Below are 18,068 nucleotides of genomic sequence, written 5' to 3'. Positions count from 1 at the left end.
CTTATCCATTCATCCATTGAAGGGCATCTTGGTTCTTTCCATAGTTTGGCGACCGTGGCCATTGCTGCTATAAACATTGGGGTACATGATATTACAAAGCTGCTGTCATCAAGACAGTATGGTACGACATCGTGAAAAGAAGGGCCATCAGTACCATACTGTCTTGATGACAGCAGCTTTGTAATATAATGTGAAGTCCAGAATTATCATACCTCCAGCTTTACTTTTCTTTTTCAAGATTGCTTTGGCTATTCAGAGTCTTTTGTGGTGCCATACAAATTTTAGGATTATTCTAGCTCTGAGAAAAGTGATGGTGGTATTGTGATAGAGACTGCATTAAATGTGTAGATTGAATCGTATAGACATTTGTACAATATTTGTTGTTCCAATCCATGAGAATGGAATGTTTTTCCATTTCTTTGTTATGAAAGAAATTGAAGATAAACACACAAAAAAATGGAAATTCTTTCATAGTGTTCTAAAGCTTTCAGTACAGGTCTTTTACCTCTTTTGTTAGATTTAATCCTAAATATCTCTTGGTTTTTGTTGCAATTGTAAATGGGATCAATTCTTTGATTTCTCTTTCTGCTCCTTCATTATTGCTATGTAGAAATGCAACGGTTTTCCGTATGTTGATTTTGTATCCTATGACTTTGCTGAATTTGTGTCTCAGTTCTAATATTTTTTTGGTGGAGTCTTTCAGGTTTTCTACATTGAGAATCATGTTGTCTGAAAATAGTGACTGTTGGACTTCTTCCTTGCCAATTTGGATGCCTTTTATTTCTTTTTGTTGTCTGATTGCTGAGGTTAGGCCTTCCAGTGCTATGTCAACTAATAAAGGTGAGAGTGGACATCCTTGTCTTGTTTGTCACCACAGTGTAAAAAGTCCAAGTTTTTCCCCATTAAGGATGATACTAGCTGTGGCTCTTTCATCTGTGGTCTTTATGATGTTGACATATGTTCCCTCTATCTCTACTCTATTGGGGAAGTTTATCAAGAATAAATGCTGGGGGCACCTGGGTGGGGGCACCTGGGTGGCTCAGTGGGTTAAAGTCTCTGCCTTCAGCTCAGGTCATGATCTCAGGGTTCTAGGATTGAGCCCCGCATCAGGCTCCCTGCTCCACGGGGAGCCTGTGTCCCCCCACCCTCCACCTGTCTCTCTGCCGACTTGTGATCTCTGTCAAATAAATAAATAAAATTTAAAAAAAAGAATAAATGCTGTACTTCATCTAATGCTTTTTCTATGTCTATTGAGAGGATCATATGTTTCTTATCCTTTCTTTTATTAATGTGGTGTATCTCTTTGATTGATTTGTGAATATTGAAGCATGCTTGCAGCCCAGGAATAAATCCCACTTGATTGTGGTGAATAATTCTTCTTTTTTTAATAATTCTTTTAATGTACTGTTGGACTCAATTTGCTAGTATTTTGTTGAGAATTTTTGCATCCATGTTCACGAGGGATACTGGCCTGTAATTCTCATTTTAGTGGGGTCTTTGGTTTTGTAATCAAGGTAATGCTGACCTCATAGAAGGAGATTGGAAATTTTTCTTCCATTTCTATTTTTTGGAACTATTTGGAAGAATAAGTATTAACTCTTCTTTAAATGTATGGTAGAATTCCCTTGGGAAACCATCTGGCTCTGCACTTTTGTTTTATGGGAGATTTTTAAATTACTGATTCAATTTCTTTGGTGATTATCAGTATGCTGATAATATTCTCTTATAATTGTCTGTATTTCCTTGGTGTTGGTTGTGGTCTCTCTTCTCTTATTCATTATTTTATTTATTTGGGTCCTTTCTCTTTTTTCTTTTTGATAAACCTGGCTAGAAGCTTGTCAATTTTATTAATCCTTAAGAAGAACCACCAGGTCCTGGTTTCGTTGTTGTGTTCTACTTGTTGTTTCTATATAATTTATTTCTGCTCTAATCTTTGTTATTTCCCTTCTTCTGGTTTTAGGATCTTTTAAAAATTCTTTTTATATTTTTTATTCTTTTCCCAGCTCCTTTAGGTGTATGCTTAGGTTGTGTATTTGATATTTTTCTTGTTTCTTGAGGTAGGTCTGTATAGCTATATATTTCCCTCTGACTGCTTTTGGTGCATTTCAAAGGTTTTGTACCATCATGTTTTCATTTTTTCCACATATTTTTTATTTGTTACTTTCTATTCTAGTTGACCCATTCATTCTTTAGTAGGATGTTCCTTAGTCTCCATGTATCTGTGGTCTTTCCAAATTTTTCTTGTGGTTGACTTCAAGTTTCATAACATTGTGGTTGGAAAATATGCATTGTATAAATCTCCATCTTTTTTACTTGTTGAAGCCTGATTTGTGACCCAGTATGTGGTCTCTTGTTAAGAATGTCCCATGTGCACTTAAAAAGAATGTGTTCTGCTACTTTAGGATGAAATGTTCTGAGTGTATCTGTTAAGTCTATCTGGTCCAGTATGTCACTCAAAGCCATTGTTTCCTTGTTGATTTTATGCTAGATATTCTGTATTGCTGTAAGTGGAGTGTTCAAGTCCTGTACTCTAATTGTATTATTATCAATGAGTTCCTTTATGTTTATTATTAATTGTTTTACATATTTGGGTTCTCCCAACTTCAGGGCATAGATACTTACAATTATAAGATCTTGTTGGATAGATCTGTTTATTTTATTACAGTGCCTTCTTCATCTCTTCTTACAGTCTTTGGCTAAAATGTATTTTGTCAGATAAGTATTGCTACTCTGGTTTTCTTTTGATGTCCATTTGCAAGATAAATGTTTCTCCATCCTCTTTTTTTCAATCTGTAAGTGTCTCTAGGTCTAAAATGAGTCTCTTGTAGGCAGCATATAGATGGGTCTTCATTTTTTTTTTATTCCATCTTAACACTCTATGTCTTTTTTATTTTGATTGGAGCATATAGTCCATTTTCATTCAGAGTGATTACTGATAGATATGAATTTAGTGCCATTTTATTAATTGTTTTGTTGTTGTTTCTGGAGATTTTCTCTTTTCCTTAGAGTCTTTTTTGCTTTTTGTCTTTCTTTCCCATTCAAAGACTCCCCTTTAGTGTTTCTTGTAGGGCTGGGTTAGGTGTGTTTTTTTCTTTTTTTTTGTTGTTGTTGTTGCTTTTTGTTTTTTTTTTTTGTCTAGGAAACTATCTTCTTTGTATTCTGCTTGACAGAATATATGATTAAGATGGTGTTAGTGAGAGTTACTTCCTCACCCTCCTTTCCTTTGCTCAGGCCATTTTGTTGTCTGATATGCTCTTTTTCCTCATTGCTATCAGATGTAATTTTAGCCATCTTTAAGACCATCTTTTTTTTTTTTATAAATTAATTAATTTATTTTCAGAAAAACAGTATTCATTATTTTTTCACCACACCCAGTGCTCCATGCAATCTGTGCCCTCCATAATACCCACCACCCGGTACCCCAACCTCCCACCCCCACGCCACTTCAAACCCCTCAGATTGTTTTTTGGAGTCCATAGCCTCTCATGGTTCACCTCCCCTTCCAATTTCTCCCAACTCCCTTCTCCTCTCTAACACCCCTTGTCCTCCATGCTATTTATTATGCTCCACAAATAAGTGACCATCTCTTACATCATCTCTCCCTTAAAATTTCGTGATCCTCTGTACTACTGCGATATGTTGGTCATATTAAAAGGGATATATAGGGGTACCTGGGTGGCTCAGTGGGTTAAATCTCTGCCTTCGGTTCGGGTCATGATCCCAGGGTCCTGGGATCGAGCCCGGCATCGGGCCCTCTGCTCAGCGGGGAGCCTGCTTCCTCCTCTCTCTGCCTGCCTCTCTGCCTACTTGTGATCTCTGTCTGTCAAATAAATAAATAAAATCTTTAAAAAAAATAAAAGGGATATATAAGCCACTTACTATACGTCAGTTCTGTGCTAGACCTTTGGAAAATAAGATACAAACTCTGTCCATTAAAAGTTTACACTCCACTAGAGGGAGACACAGATGTGTTAACAATTTAATTCACTGCACCATTACAGCTGCACTAATAGAAATTTATAAGGGACATAGAATGGGAATATAAATGGTGCATGCATGTCAGTAAAGGTTTTATAAAATATAGAATAGTATGGCAGGTGGAAAAATCTTTTTCAGCAGGGGAAGAAAGTAGAATAAGCAAAGGGTTGGAGATGAGAAATTGACATGTGTAAGGAAAAGTAAATATGTGATAGGGATGAAATGTAAGATAAAAGTGTGTGCAGGTGTGCATGTTTGGGTGTACTTATCTGTATGTTATTGGACTATGGGGTTTAAAACAAGTTGGAGAGAAGTACAGGAGCTAGGTCATTAAAAACCTTGTATACTATTCTGGAGAATTCAAGTTTATGCTCTAGGGAGTAGGGAGCTATTAGAAGGTGCAGAGTGAGAAAAAATACTGACAATACTGACATGTAAATGAAAGAGGAAGTGGAGCAGAAAAGATATAGGTTAATCATCCCAAGAGGTTTAATTTTCTTGGTAAAATAAAAAAAATAATAATGTCTGGTGAGAAATAGAGGGCTTCACTCAGGGTCAGGTTCTCTGAAAGTTAGTGAAGGTTTGAATGGTAGTTCTGGGAAATGGGACAGAAATATGACCAAGAAGAGACTGAAGGCCCAAGAGAAATTGGAGAGTGTGAGTTTTTAATGGACCCAGTCTGCACAACTGTGTGATTTACTCCAGCTTGGGATTTATCAACAGCCTGGATTTAGGAGAGAAAAAGATTATAAATGCTTACATTGATATAAGATTGGGAGTAATAGGGCAAATTTATGGAAGGACAGTAAGGTAAGAAAGTTGAAAGATGCTGCTGCTAAAAGAGTGGTTAACAGTGAAACTGTGAAGAAGTTTTAACAGATTGGGAGAAAATGGAGTGACCAAGGGACTAGAAGATTTACTGAAATTTAAGAAGTGGTGTAGTGGTGGGGCATCTGTGTGGCTCAGTCATTAAGCATCTGCGTTGGGCCGGGTCATGATTCCAGGCTCCTGAGTTTGAGCTCCACATTTGGTGGGCTCCCTACTCAGCAGGAAACCTGCCTCTCCCTCTCCTACTCCCCTTGGTGGTGTTCCCTCTCTTGCTGTGTCTTTCTCTCTGTCAAATAAATAAATAAAATCTTAAAAAAAAAAGAAGTGGTGTAGTGGCAATAAGGATGTGATAGAACTGAAAGTCTAGGAGTCTGTGGTCAGAATGTGGTACACTGGAGTTTAAGATCTCATTGTGTGATAATAAATGAGGCTCCAAGTGTGGCCATGAAATGAGTAGGCAAGGTGGAATGCGAATGGTTGCTCTAGATAAGGAAGTCAAGTAATTTGAAGTCAGTGTATTAGGTTGGTTGTTTACATGGAAGATGAAGGTGATAGAAGGGTTTGAGGTAGAGAGGGAGATCACAAGCCAAATGCTACATTATTCAGTGAGCTAGAGAAAAATAATCAAGAGGTCAATAGATGGTGATATTAATAAGGAAGATTAAAGGGTGGCATAGGTGAGTGGCTTTCATATTATGGTAGAAGAGTTTAATGTGGCACCAGGAAGCCAAGAGACATCCAACAGACTCTCTAGGTCTCAAAGTAGATAGGATGTAGAAAAATAAGCAGCTTACTTTTGATGGGGGAGGATCAGGTTTCACATAAAGCAATGATGTGGTGGGAGAATTATTTGAAGAGATTTAGGATATAGGGGAACTTATAATGAAAAATGAGGTTCTAGAGGGCACAGTTAGGAGAGGGTTAGTAGATAGGTTAGATGTGGAAGGAAAAATTAGAAGGGAGGAAGTACAGGGTATTCTCAGGATGTTAGAACCTTAGAGAACATTTGACCACAGTGGCCAATGGTTCAACTGCGGAATTCAATTTTGTATTTCTACCTTTTTAACTTTTTCTTATATTAATTTGTGTATTTACATAATCTCTACTACCAAATTATGGACTTTTTTGAGGACAAAGAGCAGATCTAATTAATATGAATAATTTCTCTAGAATGACAGGGCTGGAACTAGAACTAGAACCCAGGCATTACAACTTTCAGTCCAGTTCTGTTACTACACTGCTACTCTTCTTTTTGGTCTCCCTTCATCAATGACGGTTTTTCAGATAGCCAATGGAAGTTGTTAAGTATATCTAAGATCTGTGAAATGCAAATGTTTGGTGTTTTGGTGTTTAGCTCTTTGCTTCTCTCTTTCCCTTGAAAAACTACCAACTCCCATGGTTTAAAAAGATCACTTTCATGTGGATGACTCAAATCTCTGTCTCAGCCACAAACCACTCACCTGAACTTTAGTCTCATTTTCAACTGCCTATAAGATTTCTTTTCTTGGATCTTAATGCTTTTTCCTCAGTTTCAACATGATTAAAGACACATATACTATCTTCTCTCCCAAATCAACTGTTCCAACTGACTTTTCTGTTTTTTTTTTTTTTAAATTGACATTAAATGTCTTGCAGTTATTTGGCAACTATGATGAAGGTAGTCATATTTGATCTTCCCTGATCTCATTCCTCATGTGTGAACCCAAAGTTCTCTTGATTCTTATATTGCAGTGTCTCCTGGCATTCTCCTATCAATTTATATCAGGGTCTCTGTCTCATCATGCCTTGTCTATCTGAAGATACTCAAACTATGTATCCTTTTTCACCCTTACATAGTCAAAGAGGTGAGCTTGGCAAATTTCTACTTATACTTCACAATTCAAGTTGAAGGTGCTATTTTTTATAAATGTTCCCTTGCTTGTGGTTCTATTGCCTTCTTTATTACTGTAAATAATCACTGTAATCACTCTTTTTGATTACATGTCTCTCATATCCATTTAGACAGTGACCCTATTAATGACAGTGAGTCTACATCATACAGTTTTGTTCTCTTCCCCTGGTAACTGAGCAACTTTGGAAGAATAATTGTGTGGTATTGGGTGCTTTTGAGCAAGACATTGCCTTACTTCCCCAAGTTGTGTGCCTGAGGAGGTGGAAGAAGAAGCAAGTTTTTGGTGTGGAAGTACAGGCTTTATTGTGCAGGAATCTAGATAATGGCATAAAATAGAAGTGAAATATGGACTCCACTAGCAGGGTAAAGTCTATTAAAAAGAAACCTGAAAAACTAAATAATAGTATAGGGGACTATGACTTGTGGATAAACACAACAAATCACTGGAGAAGAAAGTAAAGGAGGTGGGGCAAATGAATCCACACATTTAGAAAGGGACAGAAGACAAAGGCCTTAAAACAAAAAAAGCAAAATATTTTATTAAAGACTAATGATGTACTATACTTTGGATAACTGAATTTAAATTAAAAAAAATGTAGCTTGTTGGGGCTGAAGGACAGTTCAAAAGTGGTCTAGGTCAGAGATTGATTGGAATCCAGAGGCCCAAGGATGTGTCTGATAATGAATGTTTTTGAATTCAGCCAACAGGAGAGACAGAAAGATCAAATCAGCATTTGGATGTAGTATTATGATTGAATTAAGTTTGAAACCTCCTCTAAGACTCCCTTTGCCTTTCTAGTAAATGCTAGCATGCACTGGATGGTCTGCATGTGTTGGAACACTGCCAACAAGGACAGGGTGATGAGGGCAGGGCCACAGCAGAAGAGGAAGTGGGGGAGGTTGGGACTTAGGGCTCACTCTTCTGAGACAGATACTTCTCTGAGCAGCAGCAAGATCCAGAAAGCTTAATTTTCATGAAAATACGGTTCAGTGGGGCCCTACTTTTATTTGGCCAACTCCCCAGTGCTGTTTTTGCTATTCTCCATGTATCCTATTACTGTCAAATGGAAAAAGTGTGTTGTGCTGTTTATCCTATAAAGATAAGCTCAAGGAAGTGAGAGACAATTTCCTCCCAGCTTTACTGAGGTATAATTGACAAAATCAGAAGATATTTAAAGTGTACAATGTGGTATTGATATTTATACACACACATACACACTGTGAAGGGAATTCTCCCATCAAGTTAATAAACTGGAACAATGTTTTGTTAATCTTCTGCTACAACAAGTGTTTATTGAATGGATGCATAATAAATAGAATCAGCAAATATAAGTGCTTTGTAAACTGTAAAGCATTATAAAATGTAATTTTTTTTAATATATTTTTTTATTTTTTATAAACATATATTTTTATCCCCAGGGGTACAGTTCTGTGAATCACCAGGTTTACACACTTCACAGCACTCACCAAAACACATACCCTCCCCAATGTCCATAATACCACCCCCTTCTCCCAAACCCCCTCCCCCCAGCAACCCTCAGTTTGTTTTGTGAGATTAAGAGTCACTTATGGTTTGTCTCCCTCCCAATCCCGAAGAATAAAATGTAATTTTTTATGACTCTCTACTCATACTATACTTCTTGACACCTACTTTGACCACCCTATTCTATACTCATATGTCTCTTCTTTCAACTTGTATTATGATTACTGCCTGTACCAATAATATCACAGTCAGTATTCTACTATCCTCTAGCTTATAATGTGTAGGAATCTTGTCTCCCTAGGTAGATTGTGAACTTCTCTAGGGTAGGAAAAAAAAAGTCCAGCCTTTTTTTTCCTTAAGCTCTGCGAACCCCAAACCTAGCCTATCACAATGTTTTGTGCCATAGAAAATGTGCAATAAATGTTTATCGACTGATTTGTCATTAATTGGAGCAAAGCTACACATCCACTCTGGGATTTTAATCTATAAACAATCAGGTTTGTACTAATGATTACAGAGACTTTCCCCCATGTCAAAAATAATTGAGGGGAGGGGAGTAGAAAGACCTGCCTGTCATCACAATAACCTTACTGTCACAATAAGTAACTTTTTAACTTGACATTTCAATGAAAATGCTTAGCAGCATTCTCACTGGTATTAGAAACTACAGGAGAGTCAATACTTCATTGTTGACGACTCTAAGATGTTTTTTCTTGGATAGCTTATTTATCATTAAGAGGAGAACATTGCACCAATCAAATTGGGCCGCTCTTGCCAGACAGCTGGATTCCAAACCAAGGAAAGTGTTCAGCCCCAAAAGAACCTGAATGTGGCATTCAGAGCTAATGACACAGTATGTCCCTTTACATAATACTGGAACTCAAATGTTTTATCCTGGATGTTGGTGGGGATGCACAGTGGGAAGATAGTTCTACCTTTAGTCTGGGTGATAGAAATATGTTAAAGACAGCTTACATACTTTTGAATTTATTGTAAAGTACTAACTGGAGGGCCTACTTTCTTACAGGGATGACTGTTAAGTCTCTACCTAATTACCAACAACTTGGAAACCCCCTAAGTTCTGAGGTCATTGCTGGCAGCTGACTCTGAGGCCTGCCTTTAACTTCTTGGAATTTAGATGCCTGGGTTTTAGAAGCAGGTTAATTGTTCTGTAGGAGACTCTTTTTTACTGAAGGCCTTTGTCTTAAATCAGAATTCAAGTTCAGATTAAACAAAATAGGTAACCAATTTAGAAGGAAAAGAAACTTTTTACATTTTCTGAGGCCTGAACTTCCTAGGAACTTTGCAATAAATACATAAGATGTGTCAGAGATGTCTGAGTGTTGCTATTGTTAGCTTAATTCCACTTATGTTAAAATCCATGACAACTCTATATAAAAACAAAGACTGTTAATCTGAAATAGATGAGAAATATCAGTGAGTCTTACATGTTAGATATTTCAAAATGTGATTCCAAACTGGATTTTTCTTTCCCCCTTTTTTTTTTAAAGAGGTATTGACAGAAAATAGAAGAAAGCCTGAATGTTCTAGGGGAGTCTAAGTCTAGATCTCAGCTCCTTTTCCTTTTCCATTAGCTACATTTAAGTAGATGTTCAAATGTCCAGGATGTATTGATTCTACAAACCCTGTAAATATGATAATGACATTTTATTCACTAAAAAGAAAATCAACTCTGTTTAAGTGCTCAAGGGTCTTTGTTTACTTTTCTGTTTTGTCTCTTTCCCCCTATTTCTGCCAGGCAACTCTCTAACTTCTCCCAAACATTTAAAGCTTTTTCTTTCTAATTCTCCCCTAAATACTGAAGAAAAACTGGTGGGGCATAAAGAAAAGAGAAATTATGATGGGAGGGAGTGGCATTGGATGGAATGAGGAAGCATGATAGATAAGTTTTGTAATGCACAACTTCTTTAAACAGTGGTCTTTTCTACCAACCTACAAAGAGTTATCAGCTGAAAGCAAATGTAATTATAATTAGCATCAGTATTGTAACATGAATTAGTGGACCAAATGGACCAAAAATCAAATCAGGTTAAATGACCTACTTTGTTGTCTTTTCTGTAAAGATGAGGTTATACTACCACCTCCTATGAGTACATTAGTCTTCTTAGCAGTTGCATTTTCTCAGTGAAAATCAGCGAATTGGCATTCACATTAAGACTTGCACAGGTATAGTAGAATTCGTGGTAACCAGAGAGTTGACTCCTACTGTCATCCTAAAAGTAGGATGAGATTGCTGATGCTTACTTAGAATAAGGTCCCTGTTTAGAGGTGAAGTACTTGGAGCAGAAAGTAACTGGCCACACTCCCTCCACATGCAATCAACTTTGTTATGTGTCTTACTTTCCTAGAATGTAATTTAAACAAAATCCTTTTGGATGGTAGTTTGTATTTTCAAGTTAATTTCATATTTATCATTTTAGTAGTTCTGAAAAATATCTCTATAAGCTCATTATTACATTGGATACGTGAGGAAACCAAGAAATACAGATGTTCAATAACTTGTTGGAGAACACACAGCTGATTAAAAGGCAAATCTAGGATGAACTCCCAGTTATCCAGGCCCAGTTTCCTTCCCACTGAAACCCATGCAGCAAGGTAGTTTAGAGATGCCACTGTTTTGTTACTGAGTTTATGACAGAGTCCAATTTGAAAGATAACTTGAAACAAAAGATCTCGATGCTTATTTATATTAGAATAACTTGATATTTATTGGGTGCTCATGGTATGTATGTAGCACTATGCCAGTTATTGTTGGGAAGAGGAAGTTTAAAAGAATATATAACTTGATACCTTCTCTCAAGACTCTTGGTATATTTTGATGAGAAGAATTATATTTCTGTGGCACTTATTTCTCAGGAATCTCTTCTTTCTCTTGACCCAAAATGTATGACCTGCATAAGTTACAGTTTTTGGTCATCTTTGATTTGCTTTCTCTAAGATGAGACAGTCTTATGGCCTTGGCTGTCATATTCTTCACATTAACTTTGGACTCTACCTCTTACTCATCACTCATATTCAGGGCCATTGTTTCCAACAATCATAAGACATTATTTCTTGGAATTTTTGCCATCTCCTCAATAGGTCAAAAACTGATCATGTCATACAATCCCCACTTCCATCTCCAAGTTACCTAATTCTATGAAGAGTAGTAAAACCACTGTTCAGATCCCAAAGGTTCAAAATCTCAGGGATAGCTCTGATTTTCCTATGCTGCCTATATCTAATCACTCACCAACTTCCATCTATTATTCCTCTTAAATGTCTCATTGAGTTTTTCTTCATTCCATTTCTACTGCCACCAAACTAGCTTATAGCTCCATTAATTTTTACACTTTACATGAGCTTTTCCAGTTCCAGTTTTTTCAAATGTAGTCAGGCCTATGAAACCCTACCAGATTCATCTACTAAAAACATTTTTCTATCATATTCTCATTTATTCAAAATTTCCTGATAGATTCCCTATTTAAAAGTGCCTGGAATTCAGTGCCTAATAGTTTGGTCTTAAATTTCTATCCAAATTGATTTTCTATGACTCTTCAACTCAATCCCTTTACCCTAGTCAGATTGGGCTCTTTGGTGTGTACCCTGTAGGTGTCAAAATCACTGCAGGTGTCAAATTCATTCTTGATACTATATATTTCTGACATTATTTCTGTGACTACAATTGAATTCAAACAACATATATTCATCACTTACTATGTGCACAGAAAGTTTGCTAAGCATGGTCCCATATCCTAGATATTCTTTTAGGCCTATCTCATTTTATCTCCTCTATTAAGCCTTCTTCATTCAGCCTGCTCATTGCTCTCTTTTTTCCATAAACTCCTTTACCATGAAAAACATGACATTGTGGAACACCTGTGTGGCTCAGTCAGTTAAGCATCTGCCTTCTGCTCAGGTCATGCTCTTTCTCTTTCTCTGACAAATAAATAAATACAATCTTTAAAATAAAAACAAAAAACTCCCAAAAAACCACATAACGTTGGTTTACTGTCTCATATTTTTATGTTCTGTAGGTCTTGTATGCCCTCCAATATTGTAAATTCCTCAAGGGCAGGAACTACATCTTACCTTTGTGCTACATAATGTTTTGAACTTAACTGACACTTGTTTAACAGATTATAGCAGATTTGAGATATTTTAATGAGAACATAAGAAATAAAAAAAAGATCAAGGTAGAGGTCCATGCAGAGCTATGGTATTTAAGAGATAATGATCGCTTTCATGGCATCAAATAAGATTAGATATATTTCTTAAGGGTCAGTGTCATCCCTTTAATCCCTTATTATCAGCCAGTGATCCTGCAAAGGCAAATTTATAATTTTCTGCATCATGGAAGAATCTCGCTTTTATCCCAGATTAGTACTTCCTAAATATATCAAAACTTTGATTAAGGGTAAGAGAGAAAAGTAGTAAAAAATGAAATTGATGTTTCTGGGTGAGGAAGACACCAAAATGCTGAATTTGGAATGGACTCAATCGACTTTCTTTAACCTATTCTGTTTGGGTTCACTGACTCCCAGGGTGATTCATGACATTTGCAGAAACTAATCAGCTAGTGCAGTCATTTAAATATTATGGGGGCCCAGGGAGCAGTTTTTATTAAGGGTGTATTAAAAATATAAACATAATACGTGAGGTCATTTATTTGCTATGTAAACAGAGACCACTTTTAGTTCTAATTGGGCAATTAATAGTAAAACAAAAATAGAAAATATTTTTTAATGATTGCAATAGATACTATAAGCTTAAAATTATCTAGGAGCAAATTTCACTAATATATCTGAAACATGCTGCAGTCCCAAGTCCCAGTTTACTTACATTTTGTTTTACAATAATCAGTTGATAAATATATGATGTCATGGCTTCTTTGTAGCCTTCAAAAGAATCAGAGCACTGAAAGGCAGAGCTACTAGATTTAAGGGTTTTTTTTTTTTCATTTTATTTGTTTACCCTTGAAAACAGGTTATTTGCTGCTAAATAGAATTATGCTTCTGACCAAGATTTTGATTTAAATGTATGAAGTGTTGGCTCCATGTAAACCTTGTCTATGTCAGATATGTCTATGTTACTAAATAGATCATGCAATTCCATGATGGTCACTTATAGTTGTGAGAACTTCCTACTTGCAGTGGCTAGTCAGAACTTGTCAATTTCTAGTTGTATGCTGTTTGTTAGCAAATTTGTTAATGCCTCTGCATCTATTTCTTTATTTGCAAAATAGGGATAGTAACTCTCACCCTGTCTAAAATGCTGGATGTTGAGAAGTTCAAATGGGATAATGAATGTGAAACTACTCTGTAAATATACCAGGTCATTCTTCAGTATTTTACTTTTATCAGTTTCTATTTTCTTCCCATAAATGAAAGAAACTGCCACTACAGATTAGAGAAACCTCATTGAGTCCTTAAAAGAAGATTTTAAACTATGTCTTCTATTTCTAATTTAATTGCAAAGGAGCTGGAGGCTTGGGTAGTGTCTCCTCTGTATTTTGCCACATTGAGCTCCTAGCAGAAGCACTTAGCAATACTTGTTGACAGACTGACTAGTTATCAGATATCTAGCCAATAAATAAATGAGAAAGAATTCATAGTAGTAGCTTCATTTTAAAACAGGCAAAGCAGATTAATAATCCCAAACTTCTAGGAATTGGCTAAAATGTCTTAACAGCACAATTTTACTACATACTGTTTTAGTAATAGCACGAAATATCAAATGTTACCTTTTGCCTTCAAGATTGACAGTTCGGGGTCCTTTTGCATTTATTCTCAGAAGCACACTCCAAGTCTTCATTAAATCCAATCTATTCGTCCCTTGGAGAGCTAACCGTCTTGGTGAGCTGCATAGTGAATCTGAATACCCTGAAGGGTCTTGAAAGCACACTCCGTTTACAGGGTGCCTGTTTACGCAAGCTTCTTTGAAAAGATGGGTTGCTACGATTTTCAGGAAGAAAGAGGGCAGGGCATATATGCTAGCCAATGTATACAGATTCTTCTTCCTCTTTCAGATTAGTCCTCAAACTGTAAAGCATGCCTAAATTTGGCTTCTCTGGTGCAAAGTGGGGGAGGGGAAAGCAGGGAGAGGGAAGAAGAGTAGAAACTGGATACTTGCAAGTTGTTGTGTATATAAATAATCTTTTACATGTAGCTCCAGCAACAGAATTCTCAGGAAATTTTGTAGCTGCTCTGAGATGGGAAACAGGAAGGAGTATACTCTGTCCAGCTTAGTTGTCTCTAGTTTTTATGACTTGGTGGGTTGGGGGTGGTTAGAATATTTTTAGGACCAGAAAGATAATCTTACCAGTGTATGCTAATCTAACTGCCATTATGTGAAACTTGATTTTAGGCAAGATAAATTTCATCCCCCAAGCCTCCCTGTCCCCCATTCTCTCTTTTTCTGTTGCTCTTTCTTTTATTATATTTGTGGCTCTAACCACATTCTAAAGAGTCTTTTTCTTTTTGGTGCCTTATGTTCTGGCAAATAATTGTCTAGCTTGAGTTTCATTTCATGAAATCCCCACAACAGACATTGCCTCCACTGGATTAAAGGTAATTTTGTTTCTGTCACATTGAGAATGACCTGGAATGAATGACCTGGAATGAATTCTCTCTTAGGAATTTGGAAGTCAAGTAAATACTCTTAGATTTTGGCTAACCTCTGGAGTGTTGAAATAATGGGATGCTCTAATTGTGTTCTGGAGAATAAGGACATAGCAGTCTGCTGTGTCTTGATTGGAGCTTGGGGTGGCACCTTGATATTATGAACAAAATGGATGAGACCTTGGTATGAGTTGGCTACATCAATTATATTGAGTTACATTAAGGTGGACTATAAGGGGATGGGTATAAATATGTTCATTTTAATACCTTTTAAACATGGTCCTACAACTAATAATTATAATTAATTTGGTATTCAGTAAAATAAGAGCCCTCTGGCATGCTACTGGCTGCAGAAACAAAGCCATTTACTCAAACTTTACATCTGTAGGTACCTGAATTATATCACAGGAAACCTGGGGCTAGAACACTAAGAGTTCTGAAATCTTCTTCTTTCATAGAATTCTTAGCTGTGGTAGTGGGTGGAGGACAAGGCCATCCAAGCAAGTTAAAAGGGAAGATAACATTTGCATCCAAGACCAGACTCTTTAATCCTCCCCTTGGGAGTTTTACTAATTGAAGTGATGGTATAACTAGAATTTCTTCAGCTGAGTTTGGATCCTCAGAGACCCAGGGGAAAGTTAATAAGGGAGGCAAAGGATGACTTATCACTTCCCCTCTGGTCTGGACTGTAACAGTCATCTTGAGCTATGGTGAAAAAGTAGTTTATACTGAAGTCAGGAAGTAAAGAGAAAGGGGTTATATATTTGATCTTCAAGATAGGATCACAATAGCTGTAACAGAGAAGGGATGCCTTGTTCTGCTCCTGTGTGTTCTCCTACTTACTTCCTCCCTTAGCTGCTTCTCTGCTTCCTGAGCAATGGGGAAGGGCAGTGCTCCACCCACACCCAATTGGGTCTTTCCCCTGTTTAGCTGTATCAGTTTATAGGATATTTGATATAATTAACTTCAGACTACTCATCTCCTTCCTTCACATTTCCATCTTTTATTTTCCTTTCTATTTATCTTCATTATATACTTATTCTAACATTTTCTATCATTGCAGGAAATGGTGAAATGCTCAAGTTGATGATGCCTCTCCTGTTTTCTCTCTACTCTTTCCCATTTCCTCAGACTCTACCAGTTCTTACTTTATTACTGAGTTGGAGAGGATCAAGTAGGGAATGGTGAGGAAGATGGGGAATAGCATGTAGTTGGATGGGAACTCTGTCTTAATGAAGTAGGACTTTGGTAGAAGGAAGGATTTGCATACAACATTCAGACATTAACTATGAGCCACAAGATTCATAGCTTACATGCGTTCACAGAGCTGAAAAGTGATCTTAAACTAATTTTATTTAGATTTTTTTTATTCAGTTGAATTCCTGAGGGTATCAAAGGTCTAACTGATGATTCTGTCCCAAGATACTAGTTTACTGCCTTGTTTGGTTTTTCAAATAAATAAATCTAGTCCAGCTTTCTTATATTAGAGATGAGGAAACCGAGGCCAGAGAGAGACTTTCTCAAGATGTACTCGTTTGGCACAAAATCAAGAGGAGTCATTTTTTTTCTTCCAGAACTGAACTTCTTTTTTTTTTTTAAAGATTTTATTTATTTTATTTGACAGAGAGAGAGAGCACAAGGAGGCAGACAGGCAAGCAGAGACAGAGGGAGAAGCAGGCTCCCCGCTGAGCAGAGAGCCCAATGCGGGGCTCAATCCCAGGACACTGAGATCATGACCCGAGCCGAAGGCAGCGGCTCAATCCACTGAGCCACCCAGGCGCCCCCAGAACTGAACTTCTTATTTAATTATAAATTCACAATTAAAATTAATGACACTTTTGAAAGGAAGATAAAGAGTGTTACTATAATCATGGTACAGTGATATACACACATGTACATTCATTCACAGAAACTGAAATAGACTTGATTCATCCTTTCATTTCAGCTTATGGAAACCCAGAGACAATAAAAAAATATCAGTCTAAATACCATATAATTTCTCTCATATGTGGAATTTAAGAAACAAAACAGATGAACATAGGGTGAGGGAAGGAAAAACAAAATAAGAATTATAATATAAGAGATTCTTAACTACAGGGTCACGGATGGGGACATAGGTGGGGGGTTGGAGTAATTGGGTGATGTGCATTAATGAGGGCACTTGATGTAATAAGCACTGGGTATTATATGCAACTGATGAACCACTAAGTTCTACCTCAGAAATTAATAATACACTATATGTTAACTAAATTGAATTTAAATAAAAAGAAAAAAAATCAGTCTATCTGTGAAAGTACGGCTTTGAACACTTTTCCTCTTCCTGCCTCAGGGCCCACCCTATGAATGTAAAGCAATCCTGGATTATCATTTCTGGAGAGTTCCGGGTACACTAACAGAATTTCAGATGAGTTTGAATGAAATCTGTTGAAAAGAAATCTGCTAAAATCTGTTGAAAATTAAATCCTAGGACAGATTGTACAGATCATTGAAATCAACATCCTTACGTTATTCTGTGCTGTTCAATATAGTAGCCATTAGCTACATGTGGTTATTTAAACTAAACTGTTAAATAGAGATAACCTATGACCCTGCAGTTCCACTACTGGGTATTTACCCCAAAGATACAGATGTAGTGAAAAAAAAGGGCCATATGTACTCCAATGTTCATAGCAGCAATGGTCACAACAGTCAAACTGTGGAAAGAACCAAGATGCCCTTCAACAGATGAATGGATAAAGAAGATGGTCCATATATACAATGGAATATTATGCCTCCATCAGAAAGGATGAATACCCAACTTTTGTATTAACATGGATGGGAGTGGAGGAGATTATGCTTAGTGAAATAAGTCAAGCAGAGAAAGTCAATTACCATATCGTTTCACTTGTGGTTCATAAGGAATAACATGGAGGACATTAGGAGAAGGAAAGGAAAAGTGAATTGGGGAAAATTGGAAGGGGAGACAAAGTAAGAGATACTGTGGACTCTGAGAAATAAGCTGAGGGTTTCGGAGGGGAGGGGGCTAGGGGGATGGGTGAGCCTGGTGGTGGGTATTAAGGTATTAAGGAGGGTACATATTGCATGGAGCACTGGGTGTGGTGCATAAAAAAATGAATCTTGGAGCATTGAAAAAATAAAAAAAGAAAAAAGAAAACAATAAACTAAACTGTAAATTAATAAAATAAATTCTTTTTTAAAATTAAATTTATTTATTTTCAGCATAACAGTATTCATTATTTTTTCACCACACCCAGTGCTCCATGCAATC

General features: G+C 36.8%; 1 protein-coding gene across 2 annotated transcripts in view; it reads right to left on the bottom strand.

Annotated features, from left to right (window-relative positions):
* The window catches only part of CYSLTR1 (cysteinyl leukotriene receptor 1), a 42,816-nt gene extending 28,716 nt beyond the window's left edge, over positions 1-14,100 (bottom strand). For both annotated transcript variants that reach the window (XM_059384558.1, XM_059384560.1), the window contains exon 1: positions 13,924-14,100. The gene's annotated coding sequence lies outside the window, so the exon portion shown is untranslated. The remainder of the gene's footprint in view (positions 1-13,923) is intronic.
* Between the last annotated feature and the right edge of the window lie 3,968 nt (positions 14,101-18,068).

This window comes from Mustela nigripes, chromosome X (assembly GCF_022355385.1).
Source record: "Mustela nigripes isolate SB6536 chromosome X, MUSNIG.SB6536, whole genome shotgun sequence".
Taxonomy (NCBI): Eukaryota; Metazoa; Chordata; class Mammalia; order Carnivora; family Mustelidae; genus Mustela; species Mustela nigripes.
Note: the sequence above shows the minus strand (reverse complement) of the source record. Positions and strands in the feature narration are given on the sequence as shown.